Source organism: Haemaphysalis longicornis, unplaced genomic scaffold, assembly GCF_048455015.1.
Source record: "Haemaphysalis longicornis isolate Haplotype H1 unplaced genomic scaffold, Haemaphysalis longicornis Haplotype H1 scaffold_9, whole genome shotgun sequence".
NCBI lineage: Eukaryota > Metazoa > Arthropoda > Arachnida > Ixodida > Ixodidae > Haemaphysalis > Haemaphysalis longicornis.
In genome coordinates, this window is record NW_027526460.1 from 14,713,929 (window position 1) to 14,734,657 (window position 20,729).

The window sequence follows — 20,729 nt, forward strand, 5'->3', positions numbered from 1 at the left end:
TTCTCCTCCTTCTCCTTCTTCTTCTTCTTCTTCTTCTTCTTCTTCTTCTTCGTCTTCTTCTTCGTCTTCGTCTTCGTCTTCTTCTTCTTCTTCTTTTTCTTCGCCAGCCGTGTTGTCTCTCCGTATCAATAAACGACGAAGTGGCCGCTGGCAAGACAACGAACAGTTTGCATCCCGCGGTCGTTGATATCTTACAGGTTAAACTCCGCGACATCTCAACGCAGAAGACCGACAAATAGAAAACTGTGCTGGTATTGTACGTTAAAACCCGAAAAATGAAGAAAAAAGAGGGTTTTATCTTCCGGTATCCACAATGAATTAATGGAGAGACCCGCATTATAGTTTTGAAGCAAACTATGCTGTTCTCCTTTCCATAGTCATGCTGCGCACCCAAGCCCCAGCTCCTATCGTACGAACTGTATAGTACATGTACATTCAATCAAGTAAAATTGACCCGCGAAATTAAAGCAACTTTAAATTGATGCGGGAATCCTGATACACCGTACCTCGAAGACGGAGTAAATGAAGGGTCCTTGTATCAAAGTAATGCGTAGTGTATATGCACGTGAGTCGTCTGTGCTTCGTATTCATGAAGTGGAATCTTAAGAGATACGTATCAAGGCTCGTATCATAGTTTCATGCTGATATACGCTAGAGGGGACACTGGCGCTGGTGTCTAAGCGAGCCCCGATTGGCTGCTTCAACCTCTATGAAGGCGGTCATGACTGAAGTATGCGGGATTTGGCTTCACCCAGCCGTCATCTTGACTTTACTCAAAGTACCTTTTTGGAAGTAGAAGAGCTGTAACTAATGTTTATTAGTGTATACATTATTAGTCATGTAAACAACTTGTACTTTATGTTAATCTTAAATTGAGGTTTAGTAGCTTATTTTATAAGACGGGGAGAGATTTGTGACTGCATACCCGGCTGAGTTTAGCGGAGCCGGCGATTCGGCGGTTAAGCGTTTGTTTTTCTGCGTGCTTCCCCGGTATCGTTTCCACGAAACACGAGCTGCCTTAATGCATTCGTTGTTCTGAAGCTGTTCCGCAATAAGTTAAAGATATTACCCTTTTTATGTGGTGCTTGTTCAGTCTTGAATAATCCAAGTGCTAAAGTCATGTCTTGTTAATACACGACCGTTTGAAAACATTGTTGGGCGCCTGTGAGTTCAGTGTATGTGTCGTCCATTTGGTTTAAATAACGACTTCAACGCCAACACCGCAGTAAGCAGCTGGCCATAACTGTGTGGTTTTTATGAGAAAGCCAGAACCATTGAATATCTTATGTTGATGTAGCCCTTTGTGTAGATAAGCATGTTAGTGTGCTGGATTTTAAGAGAACAAAACTGTGCTCTAAACATCTGCACTAAAGCCTTGCAAAACCTGAAACAGTGGCATCCATTTCGCTACAGGTACCACCTGTGTCAACAGCGCGAAGGGGCAGACCAGCAGGCAACACAAGAAGCTGCACCAGGCAAGCAACCAGTTCCCAAGCCGAGATCATTGGATGGATGATCAGCAGTGCAAGACGAGGCAGGCATGCCGCCAGCCTGTGAAAAACATTACAATTCTAGCAAGGACCACCCCCCAAAAAGCAAAAGGGCTTGGGGAGAGGTTGAGTGTAGCCTACGATACGTAAATAGTAAAAACAATCGTGCACATTCAACCGCACAATAAAGAGATAAGCAACTGGTGAAGAGAGTGCCTTGCAGTGCCACGGAAGGTGTTCTTTGAATCTTGAGTGTTAGGCACTCAAGATTCAAGATAATTTTCTCGGGTGCTATAAAATTAGTTCAAGACCATTCGTTGCATGTATAAATGTGACTTATAGCAGTGTCAACACTTTCCGATAGCCTGTAGACAAAGCATGATACCAACCTCTAACTATTACCAGCATTAACAGCCATTTGAAGACTTGTGGACGTGCTTATTGAACTGAAATAATGAAGAAGAAGAATTTTGTTGTATTAGCCCACCATGTTTCCGAAGTGGTATTCACATGAGAGACTCTGCTGAGAAGGTACGTGCATGATGCCAACGGCTGTGAGAGAGAGCTGGCACGTCCTCGCTGTACCCGCCGCGGTGGCTCAGTGGCTAAGGCGTTGTGCTGCTGAGCCCAAGAACGCGGGTTCGACTCGCGGCAGCGGCGGCCGCTTTTCTAATGGAGGCGAAAAGCGAAAACACCCATGTGTTCGATATTTCGGCGCACGTTAAAGATACCCAGGTGGTCAAAATTAATCCGGAGCCCTCAACTACAGCACGCCTCATCGCCTGCGTTGCATCGGCACGTTAAACCCCACAATCAATCAAAGCCAGGTTCGGTCGTGCACCTCTCACACACTGATTTGTGACGCCGCTGCTTCCTCCAACATTTGCAAATATAGGTTGAAAAATGTTAATCTGCCCTCTCCCGTCTTGCACTGGTACTACGGCTCAAAAGATTCTGATCAATGGAGCAGAAGGCTGCCTCACCTACTTCTGGCTGTTATCAAGTTGCAAATTGTATCCACCCACTGCTGTTCACTGCGGCTGTATATTGCCGTGCCGAATGTACACTATTATGAGAACCTTGTTTTGTTCGTTGATCAGATATTGTTTCCCTGTTTCTATTGTGCTGGCAGATGCTGATTGAAACACTTCTGCTCTACAGCTAGAAGCTTTTACAGGGTTCCTTTCATGTAATCTTTTTACCATCGCCTAGCATACGCATGTGTTCACCACTTACTGTAACCATTTTGTTTGTTACTGCATAAATCACCCTGCGCCCATCGGCATGCTGGTCGCAAAAATGGCTATGCAGGTAGGTGGCTACAAAATAAATCCTGGTACCAATATATCGACACTCGCTCTTGCATGGAACGATAAAATACATTCAAACGACTGCTGATGCCTGCACTCATGACATTCCATAGTGTGCATATTTGCTGCTCACCAGCCTTAAAACTTTCTAAACGACTTCCTCAAGGCAACTTGGCACTCTTGCTTTTGTTGTACTAAGCAATGCTGCACTTGAGCTATTAGTGTTACAGCGTATGACTGTGGCGAGTGTTTTTTTATAAATGAGTGAAAGTGAATTCTGCACTTTGATGTTGGCACAATAAATTCCCCCATTACACGCGCCAATTCTTTCTGCATCTGCTCATCTTTAGATGCTGAGCCGAGGGTGTAGTAATGCAAACAGTAGCTGCAGCAACACCTGTCCCTAGATGGGGCTACACTGTGGCCAATGTAGAATTACAGCGACTTTATTGAATAGCAAGCATGCCGGTAATCGCCTCTTACGGGCATATAGCTTCATCAGTACATAGCTACGTAAGCCATAGTTTATGGCTCAAAAATACTGGCATGCCCCGAAGCAACCATTACCATGTTCCGTTTCCACAGGTAAAGCCATTTCACCGTTGTATATGCACATTTGTGCCCCCCCCCACCCCCCCCCCTCCTGTATGGTACGACTTAACGAGATCATACTGCAGTGTATTACAAAGTGTTCATTTAACTACATTGTTTTTACCTTCAGCTTCAAACACCATATATGCGTCACGCCCTGAAAGCATTCCACAAGTTTACATGGTTACGGCTGGTCACATCGATTGTGCGTGCGCCTTGTTCACGCCGATGAATACACGCAGCCGATTGGCAACGCAAATGAACTGTGTTGTGCTTGCGGGAACAGCCTAGCAGGCGACGGTTGCACTGGCGTATCGTCCTGTGCATGCGATTTACCCTCACTTGTTTCGCCGCTTTCTATCGCGATAAAGTGCTGACCCACCCGCTGCTACGCTCCCGCATTATTCAAAAAATCACTGGCTGTACACACGTACTTACTGCCGACAAAGGATTTTTATTTGGCTTCTGCGCTACCGCGCTCGTACTGTAATCGCAAGCGCCGTCATGAACGGGAGGAATAGAAGGGAACAGTGTGCTTGTACCGTCTACATGGTGCGCAATCCCGAGTTTGCATCCGTTTCAAATGGCTTATCACATGAGGGGTTCTAGAGTATTAGATACAAGGCGATGCCACTGCTTCCCGTATCCATTCTTTCCAGCCATGCAGTACTTGGCCATTGCAGCTGCTAGAATCCGACGCCAGCATCAATTCTGCCCGGAACAAGCCGCCCATGCTTTTGACGCCGAAACCGAAACTGATGGCGCGAAAAAGTATGAAGCCTAGTACATATATCAACCGTCAAGCCTCAAGTTAAGCCAAGTTTGAAAATCCCGAGTTTACGGGACCTATTCTCGACTGCACAAATTGCCAGCAATTCTTGCAATTTGCCGGAAGTCTTTTCTGATTGGCTTTCAATTTTGGTCACGTGCTTTCGGTTGACAAAGCGGTTGTGTGTGCTGTCGTCATTTTGACGTTTCATGTCGTTTACGGACACCAGTTCTAAGGTTTGTCTTATTTCCCGTTACTAAAGGCGCATAATACTCGTTGTAGTAAGCTGTCGGGTCACATGATCGAACTCAAGAGAAAAATAACAAAGAAAAGTGACTATTTGGTTCATTACAGCGCTGATTGAAGTCGAGCTTGACGAATGAGTGAATCGGCGACATCGGTGCGCTCCGCGGTTATCAGGCGTAGCGCTTCGCTGCTCTTATGTGTCATAGAAACGATGGTCCCGGCCGTCTTTTTAAATGCAGAGCATTTCTTTAACTCACATGCAGCGTCCGCCGTCCGTCCGCAACAGCTCAGCGCGCAGGTGCGCCCTCTCCCCCACTCCTCCTCTCCCGCATCACGCTACCCTCCTCGCTCTCAACAACAGGTCCGCACCACTCCCCCTACACTATATAAAAAAATAATACTTATCGGCGCCTGGTTTCGATCCCACGACCTTGCGGGCGGAACGCAAGGTACAGGGTGCTCTACCCACTGCGCCACAAAGCCGACACAGATTCAAAGGCTACGAACGCGCCTTATATCCTTGACTCATTCAAACTACGTCAAGAAGCTGCTGATACAACGCATTCACTACCACCAACTGCCCAAACACAAAACGTTAACGCAATACACCCACCCCCTATGAGACGCATTAACTCGAGTCCCTTTCGCGGGGAGATGGGCCCAATTTTTTGTGATCACGCCATATACTTGCAACATAGCAGCAGACGATGGCGTGGCGGCGGTGGCGGCAGGGAAGGTGATAACGCAACAAAGCTTGCATTGAAGCAGAGAGCCCAGCTATGTTACTAAAAGCGATTGAAAGAAATAAATAGATACGGTAAAAAAAATTGTGTGATGTTCTTGAGCTCGACATCCGCCTTTCGCTCGCTTTTGGATCAATGTTACTCGATCGCCTTGTGTGTCCAGAAATGTTTTTCTTGTCAGCCTCAGCTACCGTCTTAATTTTTATAGTACATGCCAAGTGTGTTTATATCTTTCTTGCACAATATTTGATACTTTGGTAGCGATCTTTATGAGTGACTCGTCAAATTACAGTGCATGTCATCATAATTATAGGTGCAGCACGTCACTGATTGCTTACGTCGTGCTTACGCAAAAAAACATGAGCGAATTGCCGGTAATTTGTGCAGTCGAGAATAGGGCCCCACGCCATAAACTTGTAACATAGCAGCAGACGATGGCGTGGCGGTGGTGGCGGCAGGGAAGGTGATAACGCAACAAAGCTTGCATTGAAGCAGAGAGCCCAGCTATGTTACTAAAAGCGATTGAAAGAAATAAATAGATACGGTAAAAAAATTGTGTGATGTTCTTTAGCTCGACATCCGCCTTTCGCTCGCTTTTGGATCAACGTTACTCGATCGCCTTGTGGTGTTGACGCCAAATTTGACGTCCAGAAGGGTGTTTTTCTTGTCAGCCTCAGCTACCGTCTTAATTTTTATAGTACATGCCAAGTGTTTTTATATCTTTCTTGCACAGTATTTGATACCTTTGTAGCGATCTTTATGAGTGACTCGTCAAATTACACTGCACGTCGTCATAGCTATAGGTGCAGCACGTCACTGAATGCTTACGTCGTGCTTACTTAAAAAAACATGGGCGAATTGCCGGCACTTTGTGCAGTCGAGAATAGGGCCCTACGTCACACAACCGGCCCCATGGTGGTTGAACGATTGCCGCGTCCCCTCTAGTTATTAGTATGAAACTCTATGGCTCGCACTTCCCCACACGCCATATTTTCGTGGTTCTTGATTTGCGCATCGAGTAACCCTCGTTATTGGAAACCAGGGTATTACTCTGAAAAACTGTTGAGCAGGAAAAAAAAAACGCACACCGCGCATAAATAATGTGCGATTAATCATCGTCACCATCTTTATACCCACTGCAGGATGAAGGCCCCTCCTATTAACTAGCAATAGCTCCTATCCTGCGTCGTCCGAATCCGTCCTTCGCCATCAGATTTTCTCACCTCATCCCTCCGCCGAGTTATCGGTATCTTCCTACTTCTAGTCCCGTCTGGTACCACATCAATTCACCAGTTGTCATTTTTTCGAATTACATGTCCAGTCCAACTGCGCTTCTTTTTCTTTATTTGAGCTAGGATACTTTCACCCGAGTTTGTTTCATAATCCAAGACGTTCGCTCCATATCTATAAGCGTTGCTCCTATTATTCCTCTTTGTATGGCACATAGGGCTGACTTAAAGGGACCATGCAGACAAAATACATGTTTGTTTAATTCGAAAGAGCGTGTGTTTTTAGAGCACCCAGCGCTTGTCCGGCAACAAATGACGCCGTATTCACAAAGAAATTAATCAATTTATGTTAAAATTTTGATTCTCCCGCCAAATCGTGTGTTTTCGGGACGTCAGCAATGAAGTCATAAATGCGCGTATTCAAACGAACTTCCACTGCGTCATTCGGCTCTGCAGCCTTGCTTGCCGTCACTCCTCCCAGATGGCGCTACCATACTCATCCACGTAACATCCACGGACCATTGTCCGCCGTTGTTCTGTTTTTAACCGTATTTGCACCTGACTTGTTTTTGTGAGTGTAGAAAGTAATCGCTTCGTGGAACATGGGGTACACTCGACAATCAGGGTCACGTAAGACAACGTCGTTTACGCCAATCGGCCAGTGTCGTGTAAGACGACTCCAAAGCGGCGGACTCCTGCAGTGTGCAGCTAAAACAAGCATAGTGCGCCCTGTACCAACAGCAGAGAGAATCGGTAGTTCTATGTTTACGTGTGTTTCCTAACTTTCATTGTTTACCGCGCCATCCGTACTGCTGTAAAATGAATACGCATTACATTTAAGCGAAAATGGCTCGTTCGGCAAGCTTATAAGCAGTGCCTAATTTAGTTTGCTTTTGCCAGCTTCAGCCAATCGCACAGCTGGGCACATATGCCATCATAGGCTCTGTTGCGGGAAATGTGCTAGCGGATCGCATGGCCATTCCCTTTTTTCCTAATTATATAGCTTATTTGAGTGAAGTGTACATCAAAAGTGGTGTTAGTATGATTCTCACGAGGCGATCTTTCTAATGAACCAAACTTGCGTTTTGTCTGCATGGCCCATTTAAGCTTTCTCAAGGTTCTTACTAAGTCCCCAAGTTTCTGATCCATAAGTCCACGCATTGGTTGCACACACGCATTGGTTGCACACACATTGGTTGCACACACCAGGAAGCATAACGTTAGTTATTCGCCGAATACTCTTCAGATTGATTTCCTTCTCGTGTTTTTGATCGGCACTCACAATTTGCCCACGCTAGTTACATTCACCAACTTCTTCTAGTATTCCACCGCCTATACTGAAAGGCGACTTTCTGCACGTCTATTAAACATTAATTTCGTCTTAGAAATGTTTATTTTTAGTCCTACGACACAGCTTTTTTAGTGAAGTTCCCGAAGCGTTTCCTGCCAATCTTTACTCGTATCCCTGAACGAAATGTCATGCACGTATCTCAAGTGGCTCAATTATTCTAATTTTACTTACATCCCTGTCTTCTTCCACTCAAGCTTAATGAATATCCCTTCTATGTATGCTGCAAATACTTTTAGTGATACGGTGTTTCCTTGCCTTACGCCTTTCGTAATAGGAAACTTCCCACTCGCATTAGTAAGCGCCCTCGTGCCCGTTCCTTCCCTGTATACATCTTACCAGAGCACTATGCAAGTCTGACATACTTCCTGTCATCTTAATGCTTCCGTCACCACGAGGAGTTTCACATATGGGACTCATACGCCCTGCTTAACCTACAATTTCACAAAATGACTGTTTTACCGCAAGTCATAAACTGAAAACAGCCGTCCCGTCTGGCTCGCGCGAAGGAAAATACAGAAGAGAATAACAGACTTTCAGAGAGAGGGGCGGTGGAAGGATCTTGTGTTCATAATTCGCATTAAAGTAGATCGTTGGCTGGATGTAAATATTGAGGGCCTCATCAGGCCGGAGTTAGTTCACAACTCGCGTGCGCATATCCTTCGGGGTTTTTGTTTTACTTTTGTGCGTAAACGTTTGGTATCACCGTTAATTCAAGCGAGAGAGGGAAAAATAAAGTAACGATATATAATTGGTCTCCCTCATCTTCCACCATTATTACGCGGGCTCACGCACGCCATTCTGTAGTATAGGGTTCTTGAATAATTTCGACGCTCTTGGCGTCGGATACATTGATCATTTATCGATGCAGTGTTAAGCCATTCATGTTGTAATGGCTCGCTGCTCTCGCATGCATTGTTAAACGGAACACCGTATCATGTTGTTATTTTTTATAGACCACAGCGTTTTATCTGTATCATTTGTGCAGCTTGGACAGCACTTAAACACCGCATACTAAGGTTTTAATGATTTATTTCCTCGTCGCATGTACAGTACTAAGTTCGCACACATACTTGCAAGTTCGTTGCGCATCTGAAGGAGAACATGAGTGTGCAAGTGCTTTTACTACAACTTCCGGCTTTTGATCTGCTCTTCGTTACATTACATCAACCCCTTCCCCCAGTTCAGGGCAGGCAATCAAGCTGAGCGCATGACTGACCTCTCTGCATTTTCGTTCACTTCATACTCCTCTTATCCAGTATAGCATGACCCCTATAGAATGTATTTTGTGGAAGATAAAACAAAGAGTGCATAAATCCGTAACACGACCTATTTTTGAAGCTTTTTTATCTCTTGAAACTTTACAAGATATGCGTAGTATTAGCTCTGGTACACCTGCGCAGTTCAAAATGGCTTCTCAACTGAGGATATCGTAATGGGCACATCGGGCCGTTAACGGGATAAAGTGATGTGCTTGGATAAAGAAATTGTAAAAGGGGAGTGGAAACAGCATCTCCGAGACAATTAAAACAGGTACAAGCATCAACTACTTTGTACTGTACGGAAACCGCGGCAGCTCGAATCAGGCCGCTTGACATTGGGTTCAGTTCGTAGAATTCTGTAAACCCTTCACAGTTTCGACGCCCACGATGCTGGTTCTCATGCTGACAAAACTCGTAAACTTCCTTATTTCTGGTAATGTTTGAGGCCCGACAGACTGCGAATAAATGTTTCCACTTCCCCATAACACATTTGCAGCCATACGTCGGTGTTTGCAAAAGTTGCCTTCACTCTATTTTGTCCCGGCGACGTCTTATGCACATTTGTTTCTGATGCAACGTGAGGCAGGCTTACGATGTGCGGAAAGCACACAGATGTAGGGACGTCGTAACAGAGGCTGAAACTTCAACTAAAGCAGACTTACTTGAATGTTTTCAGGTGGCTAACCATTGCGGCGACCTACTTGGGAGCTGTTTCTCGGAGGCATCGATTCCCGCTGCCTGCAGGTAAGAGGAAGGCAAAGGCATGGCATTAGCTGGAATTCAATGCATCTGCTATGAATAAAAAAAACTTGCCGCGTATCTGCCAACTACGCTGCACATGTCGCCGAAAGACGATAGTCTTTTGCCGCCTCTCCCACGTATAAGTCTCTCTTCTCTCTCTCGCCCATCTCCCATGGTGCAGCGTTGCAAAAGTCATCCAAATTTTCGCGCGTTCCACTGCTCGCGCCATCTACTGAAACATTTTGTTACTGTTTAACTTGAAACACTGCCACGAGGCCCAGGCTCTCGCGAGCTGTTTATGTATTTTCGGGTAAAAGCATTTTTTTTCGACGCGTATTTTTTTTTATTTTCTATTGCACAGGTCAAGCACACATTTATTTTCAATTAAAAGAACACTGCGAGTACCATTTCTGCATTGATGTTTTGCCTCTAATATGCCTAATGTTTTCTTCATGCTCAACAATGTTGACAAGCATAAACTAGGTGTCCAGATTTAGTTGTTGGCTAAATAAACTCGTTTAAGAATTCTTTTACTTTTGCAGGGTTGGCTGAATCGGTGGTGATACAGACAAGCAGACAGAAAGACACATACATACATACATACATACATACATACATACATACATACATACATACATACATACATACATACATACATACATACATGCATACACACACACACATACATACATACATACATACATACATACATACATACAGACAGACAGACAGACAGACAGACAGACAGACAGACAGACAGACAGACCAAAGTTTCGTGTTTAAGCAGCCCAAGAAAGACTCTGGTTTCTAAAACACGGCCAAATAACAAAAACTTAACCCCGCATGTCCAGTGACCATCTCTCGCGTCTTCCAACAATACGACGCGTTTTATGTTAACGATTCACAAAGTTTATCATCATTTCACTCATTCAAAGGGAAGATAACTGCTATTCTGATTCGCTGATTGCCACCATCCTCTGGCAAAGAAAATGTAGAAGAAACACGCTTGTGATGGGCGCACCGCCGAAAGCGTAGACTGGCTGGATGCGCTAGTAGAACCAAGCCTCTGCGGCAGTTATTAAAAAAAAAAAGCGGCCGATGTACTCTGCTCATGTTAGGACACCACTCGGGGAAATATTTTGGCAGCTCTTTCATTAGTTTCCTTCATAACAATCTCAAAGGATATTTCTACGAGCGCCATTCACTCCTTACCCGTGTGCGGAAGGCACGGTGCCGCGTATACCTGCTAGCTTAAAACGTTGCAAGGATCAAAGTTCCCTAGACTCGGAACAAACTGCTAGCGCTCTAAGGGCAGTTTAAAACACAGTTTTAATGCAAATGCATTACATGGTTCTACGAGCCAAAAAATGGGCGTCAGCATCGGCGGCGTCTGTGGTGGCGAAACGGTTCCTAGACCCACCTGACTGTGACGGGTTCTATAGCCCGTGTTTAGCATAAATAAAACACGAGGAAAGCAGAGTGTTGCTAGGCAACGCCTGGGTATAGCAAAGCCATCTGGGAAGCGGAGAGCACGCCGATTGGTCCTGCTGCCATTGGGCATCTTGCGGCAGCGATAGCCTCAGCCAGTGGCGCAAGTCACTGTAACCCAGACCGCTCTGCGCGATAGGAGAATCTTCAGCAACATTGTCCAAACGATTTCCCTCAACAGTCAACAAGCTGACTTACCAAAGCTGAGTATATTGCCCGCACCAACTTAATCCCAGAACTGGAAAACATAGCCCGCAGAGCACTCAGCGGCGTTAAATTGGACATTAATGCATCCCTCTTCACCACTCATAAGAGGTACATTGGTGTCCTTAGATTTTTTCAAAGCGGCCGATAAATCAGAACATATGGTTCCCATCTCTTTGTACGACACGTTGAGTGCGAGACTTGGCGTTCGTTGGCCCACCTAATTTATCCCAAATACGATAGAATTCCTCAACACAGGTTTCTTCGATGCACCACTCCTGCACGGCCCGTGGCCAAGCTGAGGACACAAAAAACTACTCCCTCGGTGTCAGCCGTGCCGTCTGCGGACAGTTTCTTGATTGGCAGACGAGAACACCTAGTATGAGCCTGCATCCATTGCCGAGATGGATTACGTATGGGATATGAACTTTTCCAAATGAAAACTGAGGGGAAAAGAGGACAACCCTGTTTCTTTTTTCCGTTCCTTCGCCCATCTCTTATACTAGAGGATTACGAAAAGGACCGAAAATAAGGATAACGAGAAGGGGAAGAGAGGGGACTGGCCGCGTGGACGCCTCCACGTTGAAAAACGAAAACTATTTTGGCAGCCATTCCTTTCCGGAAATTTCCCTGTCATTCAAATCTGTGGAGGTGGATGACCATCGGGGCTGCTTGTAGGTTATTCGTTTGCTCCAAACCCCGACTCAAACCGCGCGTGCGTGCCGGGGAAGCATTGAGCGGGATCGTAGCCGAGCCGACGTCCTGGGTTTCCCGCCTCGCGGTATTCGACGTCTTGACGGGCATCGCGCTCACGCTTGGTGTCTGCGGCCCGATCGTCGTCGGTGGACCCCTTTCGACGCGTTCGCGCCCATTGCCGCTTTTTTTTTTTTTTTTTTTTTCTGAGTACGCTCCACTGTGGAATTCACAATGTGGGAAAGCAAGCTTACAAATACCAAGCTTACACCAATATCTTTACTCAGATTTACTTCAAAACACAGGTACGTTGCTGGGAAGACATTTTTGTAGCGCGAGCTACACTGACCGAGGTTGAGCAGTTTTGCGTGGCTCCTGGAGAGCCGTGCTGTGCATGCGCGAGGAGCAGTGACGTCACACGGCGCACAGAACATTGCTCGCTGCCAGGCGTCTCTCACACACCCTACGCGCCCAGCGTCTTCGCCAACCTCCGTTCCGCACGTGGCGGCCCGGTCCACTTGATGATCATGCGAGGGGTGGTCGGGTGTGCAACCGATGGCTCGTGCGTCGCAGCAACAGCGGCGTGCACCTGTGGAACCAGCTTAGCTCTGGGGCGACTGGTGACGCTGCGCCGGAGCCGCTTGATAAATATACATGTGTCTCATAATGCGTATTCCGTGTGCGTGTCATGGAAGCAGCAGTAAGCATAATAATCAAGCTAATCCTAGACAACCAGGAAAGCTAAGAATAACCAGCTGAACCTTAGCTCACGCTACGTGTATCCTGGCATAGCCGAGCTAAGCCACTGCTAATTTTTTTTTTCAGGTGCAATATACGCCATTTCATATCAAATATGAGGAGCTAGAGGCTAAATGGTGGCTGAGGGGAGACGGTGTGCCGAAGTGAAGATGATGAGAGCGGCTGTCCTCGGTCTACGCAAGCAACGAGGCATTGGAAGCACTTTTCATCCGACGAAAGGAGGCACGTCAGCCGTCTACTTTACAGCGTAAAGTAAAAGGCTGAATCAAATCAAAGGAGCCTCTGCTTGGCGCCTCACTCAAAAGGTTATTTCCAACACTACGTGATGTGAATAAGGGGCGACCCTCTATTAGTCTACTAATCACTGCAATGACCTGCAAGAAGATGGGATCACTGCACCAATTATGGTTCGGCAACATCAGCTTCGTGCGTCTCCAAGCCACTGATTTTAACTGAGTGGCGAGCACAATTATCACGCACAGTGGCCCGTGTGCTTCTGAAGAAGGCTCTACGTGTTTTGTAAACTACGAAGACTGAGCAGGAATCGCAGGAACCCCTGACAATGGGGAGCCTACGGAGTGTAGTTTTAAGCGTCGTTACGTTCTAATAATGAACGACTGCGGCTAATGCAATATCCGTTTCGACGTGGCCACACATTGATATTTATTGAACTTGTTTAGCGATCCCGAGATGAAATGGGCCGGTTTCATACCTCTGCTTAAAGTTTTTTTTTTTTCCTTCCAAGTGGCGCAACGGCCCAATGTACAGAATTGGCGGCGCGTCACATAAAGTGCGTGGTGCGGTGCGGGTTCTACCAATCTGTGCGTCGACCTAAAGCAGACCAACCAGCTTCCTCTACGATAACATGTATCATTACGTATATTTCCTTCTTCTCCGTAAACTGCACGTCCGTTATAAAATCGTAAACAACGTACACAAGCCCGAGCCGGTAGCGCTCTAAGCCAAGGAAGCTATAATAGCCATTCACAGCCTGCGTGACGTTTTCGGGACGTCGCGATTGCGTCGCTCCCAAGGGAAATAAGAAGCGCCTTGTTGCAAACCAAACGCCGGCGCGTTTATACCAGTTACACCTAAACGGAAAAAGTCCAAACCGTGTCGCGGCCCTACACAGCCGGAAACAAACAAACAAACAAAAAAAAAAACGATTTCCCCAGGGGGTAAGGCGTTCTATCTGGCTTTAAAGAGGACCGCCAGAGACAACCCTCTCGTAAAGCGAACGCCTCCAAACAGCGGCGGTCGTTGTGTATACTGTGCAGTTTAAGCTGAATCTTAAACAAAACGCGAAAGACGACGGCAGACCGGTGCCTATTTTTACGACGCCGCCCTCAGCCGGGCCTTCACTTACACGCCGGTCACCGTGTCGTAACTCTTTTTTTTCATGCCTCGCGTCCCTTGTGCGAGCTGTAAACTTTTTTTTCCCCTTAGCTTCATGCCATGTTTGTTTGCACCGGTTACTTTTACTTCCCGTGTCGTCATCCACCTCGCGCGTGGACTTCAGGGGCCAACACTAAACTCGGGTTTTACGAGCTTTACAAGCGGTCCTTTGCTACGGCCTTTGCACGGCGAGATCTCTTATATTAATAAACAAGACGCGGGGTCGGCGCTTTTTGACCGCCGCCACACAAGCGAAAAGCAACGCCGCAAAACCGCGCTCTGCTCAGTGCTAAAGCCTCGGGCTCAGCGATTTCGCTTACGAGGGACAGGCTATACTAGAAATCACACAATGACGTTTTGCACAGGGATGAATGAGGCGACGCAGACAAGTACTTTTCATCTTAGAATGAAGTAATAAGTCCACTCGTTGCGTCAGTGACGATGACAAAGATGTAACCGCTAATTACGGATAGTATTGTCGAGTCAGCCAGTGGAGAAGGTCAAAAAACGGCGAGGTCGAAAAAAAAAAAAAATCAGCGAGGAGATTTATAAGTCCCTCAGATACCAGGGCAGTCGACGAAAAGAAACGACATTTAAGCCTAAATTCTACGACTTTCTTAATCGGTAGTGTGGCCGCAGCAAGAAACAGGGCCGCCACGTTCGCTCCCTGCTTTTCGCGATCAGTATGCACGACAACCAAACTCGCGACACTCGCGGCCTCAACTTACGACCTAAACGCTTTACGAACGTTGCTGTCGTCAACTAGGAGCAACTGAAAGATTCTCCAGCCGGCCTTTACACCCTTCCCTTCGACTCCTCTCTTTCCCTGCACCCTGTATGCAGCTTTCCAAATTGAAAGGAATGGTAATGGGTGCTGCTGCGGCCGTGATTTCGAGGGTAGGCTTCGCAATACAAGACGTACAATAGGAAAGTCTATATCGTACAACATGGCGGAGAGACGGGAAGGGGCGCACGAAGCGAGAGCCATTGTGCCTAAATACGGAGCCTTTAAAATGTTACGCTAGGAACGCTACTGGGGTACATTTAGCTGCCTGTGGGTGTGATTGAATAAGATGGAAGTGGCGGAGCGTCGTTACATGTGGCTTGAGTCAGTTTCCGGCTTGGGGTGGAAGTGTTAAATGCCCCGAAGGTTGAAAAAATTAAGTCACCTAAGCACTCGGTGTGGTGGAGTGAATGCAACAGCATTGGTTCCCAATAGTGAAACGGGTCTGCTTGTTATTATAATCATCCTTCTTTCTTCCTCTTCAAATGGACATCCACGTACCCCACCCTCCATTTTGCCCACTCCGGACATAGGCCATCTTTATTTGTACTAAATCTTATTCCATTGAATTTTCTCCCTTTCTCTCGGCCCCCGTGCTCCATGTAGGGACCGTTCGCTCATCTCTTGTTCGACTTTTCCTTTTCCTGCGCTTGGAGCAGCTTGAGCCGACATCATTTATTTTTTGTTTGCTGTTATGTCGCATTTGTTCAACGCTGTTTCCAGCCAGTTGTAATTAGTGCAAGTACATGCGACCGCAAAACAAGAACGTTAGCTGCCTAAATGCAATAAGAGGAATGTGGTTGGCTACCATGGATTGCCTTGCATTCCGGCGGGCCAAAGATAAGTAACGTTATTCACATGGAAAGGTCTTGTACTTTCCAATACCTGCTTCGAAGTGCAGAATTTATCGACTTCTGTCGTTTTTCCTGTGTTCTCTAGCTTTTCTAAAGCTATGTCAATAAGCAGTTGCTTATGCCACAGTACCTTTTCTGAAACGTTACAACGCCATGCCCGCGTAAGGCAGTGTTTGTCACTAAACAGCAATGCGATGCGGCAAAGCCCTTGCAAGCGAATGCGTAAAACGAGGTATCACATTAAGTCCTAGATTTTCGTCAGGAGAACACATGTTAATTTTTTCACCGTCTGTTTCCCTCAATAACAATCAAACTTTCGAGCCGTTTTCTGCAACCCTTTAGTCCTCAACTGCGGCACCACTGCTTTAAAAATAGTAGTAAGGTGCTGATTGCCTTTAACGAACGCGCCATGACACTGCCGGTAAATGTGAAAATTTGGAATTGCCTTTTCTCTATCGCCCACATAGCCTTTTTAACTGCTCAATAAAATAAAAATAACATTTCCTTAGTCAAGTGTATATCTATAACAATATTCTTAAAGGCTTCATGCTTTTTAAAGAGAAATAAGTTAAATGGTGCCCCTCAAATAAATTTAAAGAAAGTTATTGGGCCTAATATTGAAGGGCCCGCAGGTTGTATCACATGGTTTGGCGACATTCAGCACACGGAATTAATATATGAAAAATACAATACAATGAATGAATTGTACGGAGCGTACAATGCAAAACATCGGATGATATAGGAAGTGCAAAGCAATTCGTCAATACAGGTACTGTCTTCATCATTATACTTGTTTTGCAAAGAATATTTGGGTTTTGGAGGTAGGTAATGACGTGCTGACGTCAATGTTTTTTCTCTTTATTTTTTTTTTTTGTTACTGAACAACAGCAGCCTCATCGATTAAGTTGAACACAAGGTTACAAGAAATAGCACGGCTATGTGCGTTCAGACTTGTCGTATCTTAATATATATAGTCAACGGTTTAGTCGCAAAGTTTATCACGCAGCAGTATTGTTCCCAGCATTTTATCTCAAAGCAGCATTGTCTTTTCTCACTAACTAACATAACAACGTACATTATTAGATTAAAAAGCCACTCTGACCCAGGGTAACAACTGGATGCAGCAAAACTTAGCCCAGACAGCGTACTGTCATAAACACAGGTGGCTATCACCTCTGAATGCATGCTTATGTATGCAGTACCATGGGCGAGGTCTTAAGGTACTACTGTAAATAACATTATATCTCAAACTGTACCTCAAAAACACACATGCAGATAGGCAGAAAAGAGCAGAAATCAGACTAGAACGCTGTCGACTGTAATTTATCTCAAAGAAGAATGAGTGAGGCTCGGCGGATGGTAGATAAAGTTTGCTAGCACCAGAAAATCAACAAATAATATAAAAAGAAAACATCACACTGTCTGCGTTATTTCAGATTACCACAAATATGTGTACACTGAATACACAAGACAACCAAGTGCTTAAAAAGACAATCGTCCATTCTTTAACCATCTTACTTGATTTCCTTTGAGATTGTTCACATTTTTACGAACTGTCCTGTTGTAAATAAAGCGGACGGTTTGTTCAAGGAGGCTCTCAAGAACGTATGTTACGTCGTAAACGCTTTGCGTTACATCACGTCGCATCGAATTTCGCACAGGCATCGGTACTGAGAAGGGGCGAAGATGACCAGGAAAGCTCCAAAACGGGAACCGCAAACGCGCTTATCGCAGCGTGTTATGGCTGATACTCTTTACTTTATTGAATGTATTTTTAAACCAAAAACTACTGCCCTCCCGACGAGGCTGGGCGACCTGGCCCCCATGACCGACAGGCTACACCCATTAACAGCCACCTACTCTGATGTCTTACCGCACTACCACACACCGACCGAGAATACTCTCCTCCACACCCTATAGTCACCAACGAAGAATCCTGCACCCCCCCCCCCCCCTCCGACGTTTAACCTACAACTGCCCTGATTGCCACGCCCCAGCCACTACCCTCCGCCTCGCGAATTCTTCTGCCCACACCATTCCTCCTACTCCCCTCACCTTCTCCTCCCGAGCAGTGAGAATGCGCGCTGACTAGCTCAGACCTGCAGGACCAGCAAAATTACATCCAGCGGGCCACACAAGCAGCGAAAGCAAGTGGTTGCCTGGACTGAGGGGACCACACATCTTTATATATACAAATTTATAATTTATTTAAAATTTATATATAACACTTCATAAAATGAAATTTTATTCCTCCTTCTCATAGGCTGAAGGCGCGTGTAATTTGAAACATTCGCACCAAGGTATATAATTTTAAAGCGAAGCTTTTATGCCTCACTGATGGTGTTGGCGCTGATGTCACGGCAAAACCACCCTGCACGATAGAGAGAGAGAATAACTTTAATGAAAACCAGCGATGCTAGCCGAGCCGTCGGGCTGGCTTGCTACGCTAGATGAGAGAAGAAAAACAAAAAGAAAAAAAAGAGGAAAAGAAATGTGAAAACGAAATGATGTCATTTGATGCGGCCGAAATTTTCAATCACAAAACTCTGTCCAGTTCTGTGCTCCGAGGAAACTCCAAAAGAGCTTTGATTGCACGCGCAGCCTGACTGGGGCCCGACCATGGACCCAAAACAGCCCTCAGCTCAAGTCCCGCACCAAGCTGCCTGCACAAAGATAATATGAGTTTCTGTCTGTGCACGGTGTACTTTGGACACATGCATATAACATGATGGATGTCTTCTCGTGAGTCACATCTGGAACAAAGAGGTGAAGATGCCTGCTAGATTTTGTACAGGTAATGTCCCGTGTAGACCACATTCAAGCGCAGCCTATGCAGAATGGCTTCCTCGCGCTTGCTAAGTCCAGGTGGCATTCTGAAGGTGCACTTGGGATCAATCTCATGAAGAGGTGCGTATTGCTGCCTTGCATCAGTCCAGATAGACATCTGCGCATTCCATGCGGTTGACGAGGCGAGTATTGCCGCATCCTTTCTCGTGAATGGGATCGGCACAGCTTCAGTGCCGAGACTGTGGGCAGATGAGGCGGCTTTGTCAGCTGCGTCGTTGCCGGCAACTCCGCACTGGGCAGGAAGCCACTGCAGATCTACGCTGTGTCCCCTTTGTATGGCTTGTGAGTGCAAGAGATTGATTTCCCGAGCCAGCTGTTCTTTTGGAAGCGACTTCAAGCTTTCGAGTGCTGACCTCGAGTCTGTAAATACAACCCATTGTTTGACCGGCTGCTTTAGGATATACTGAAAAGCAGCGCGCAGCCCAGCCAGCTCAGTAGCTGTCGTCGATGACTTGTGGCGCAATAGGGCGCAGATGGTAGTGAGCGACGAAGGAATCGAGATCCCTATCGCCGACGATGTAGCCGTCACTGAGCCATCAGTGTACCCATGAGTGTGGTCTTTGTATTGGTTGTTAATATGCTCCAATGTAAAGAACTTTAGAGCCGGGGCTGGTATATCCGCCTTCCTCTTAAATCCAGGTACCGTGGTGACAATTTTCATAGGATGGAATAGCCACGGAGGGTGAGGAGAAGAAGCTGAAGGCTGACACTGGGAGGGCATAGCGTGCTGCACTTCAGAGGCCCGGGCGGCAGCAAGAGGATGCCCATGTTGCCGTGCCACAACGCGCAGGCGTGTGAAAACCAACTTTGCACAATGGATTTCACAAAACGATGATGATGATGATCAGTGAAGGCACATAAAGCGCATTAAGAAAAAAAAAACGCTTCCCGGGGTCGGAATCGAACCAGGCACTCGCGTTATCGAGTCCATGTCTATCGGACTGCGCCATTCCGACGCGTCGAAGCAGCTTCGCGTTTTAACCCTTTTTCTCTTTTCAAAAGGGCTCTAATATCTTTGTGATTTTTTTTGCTCCACAACTTGCTACCTTGCTTATGTATTATGTCTCCTGTCCCTCGCACTCTCTTCCTTTTTTACGTGCATAGACATTACACACACACACACACACACACACACACACACACACACACACACACACACACACACACGCACACACGCACACACGCACACACACACACACGCACACGCACATACATACACACATACATACATACATTCATGCATACATACATACACACATAAAACATACATACATACATACATACATACATTCATGCATACATACATACATACATACACACACGTGCATACATACATACATACATACATACATACATACACACACGTGCATACATACATACATACATACATACATGCATACATACATACATACATACATACATACATACATACATACATACATACATACATACATGCATGCATGCATGCATGCATGCATACATACATACATACATACATACATACATACATACATACATACATACATACATACATACATACACATTATCAGCCTATTTATGCCCGCTGTAGTATGAAGATCTCGTTGACATTCAAATTTCCACCGGTTTCATACTGCGCTTATCCAGTCCATCATTTGCCATCAAAATCCTTATCTCATCCCTCCATCAAGTTGCCCGTCTCCTCCTATTTATCACTCTGGGACCAGGGGCGGCTCATGGTGTCAGTTGTCGGCATTACGTGACAATCCCAACTCTCTCTCTCTCTCTCTCTTAATTTAAGCCGGGATGTGTTCCACCCGATCACCATCGCTCACCATCTGTTCGGAATCTTTTTCTTTGCTCTTTCGTTTGTTTTCGTTTGCTTCTTTCGACAGGCATCACCAAGGTTGCGCAATGCTACATAGGGGGAATCACCTTTTTTTTTTCTTCTTTATCGCGATATCGTTTCTCGTCGAACATTTATTCCCCCCGCCCTC

At 45.9% G+C, this 20,729-nt stretch overlaps 1 protein-coding gene across 1 annotated transcript in view; it reads right to left on the reverse strand.

The window, feature by feature from the left end:
• The window catches only part of LOC144152724 (metabotropic glutamate receptor 5-like), a 518,399-nt gene that overhangs the window by 363,287 nt on the left and 134,383 nt on the right, over positions 1 to 20,729 (reverse strand). Inside the window, exon 2 of the mRNA XM_077684131.1 lies at positions 9,651 to 9,726. The gene's annotated coding sequence lies outside the window, so the exon portion shown is untranslated. The remainder of the gene's footprint in view (positions 1 to 9,650; positions 9,727 to 20,729) is intronic.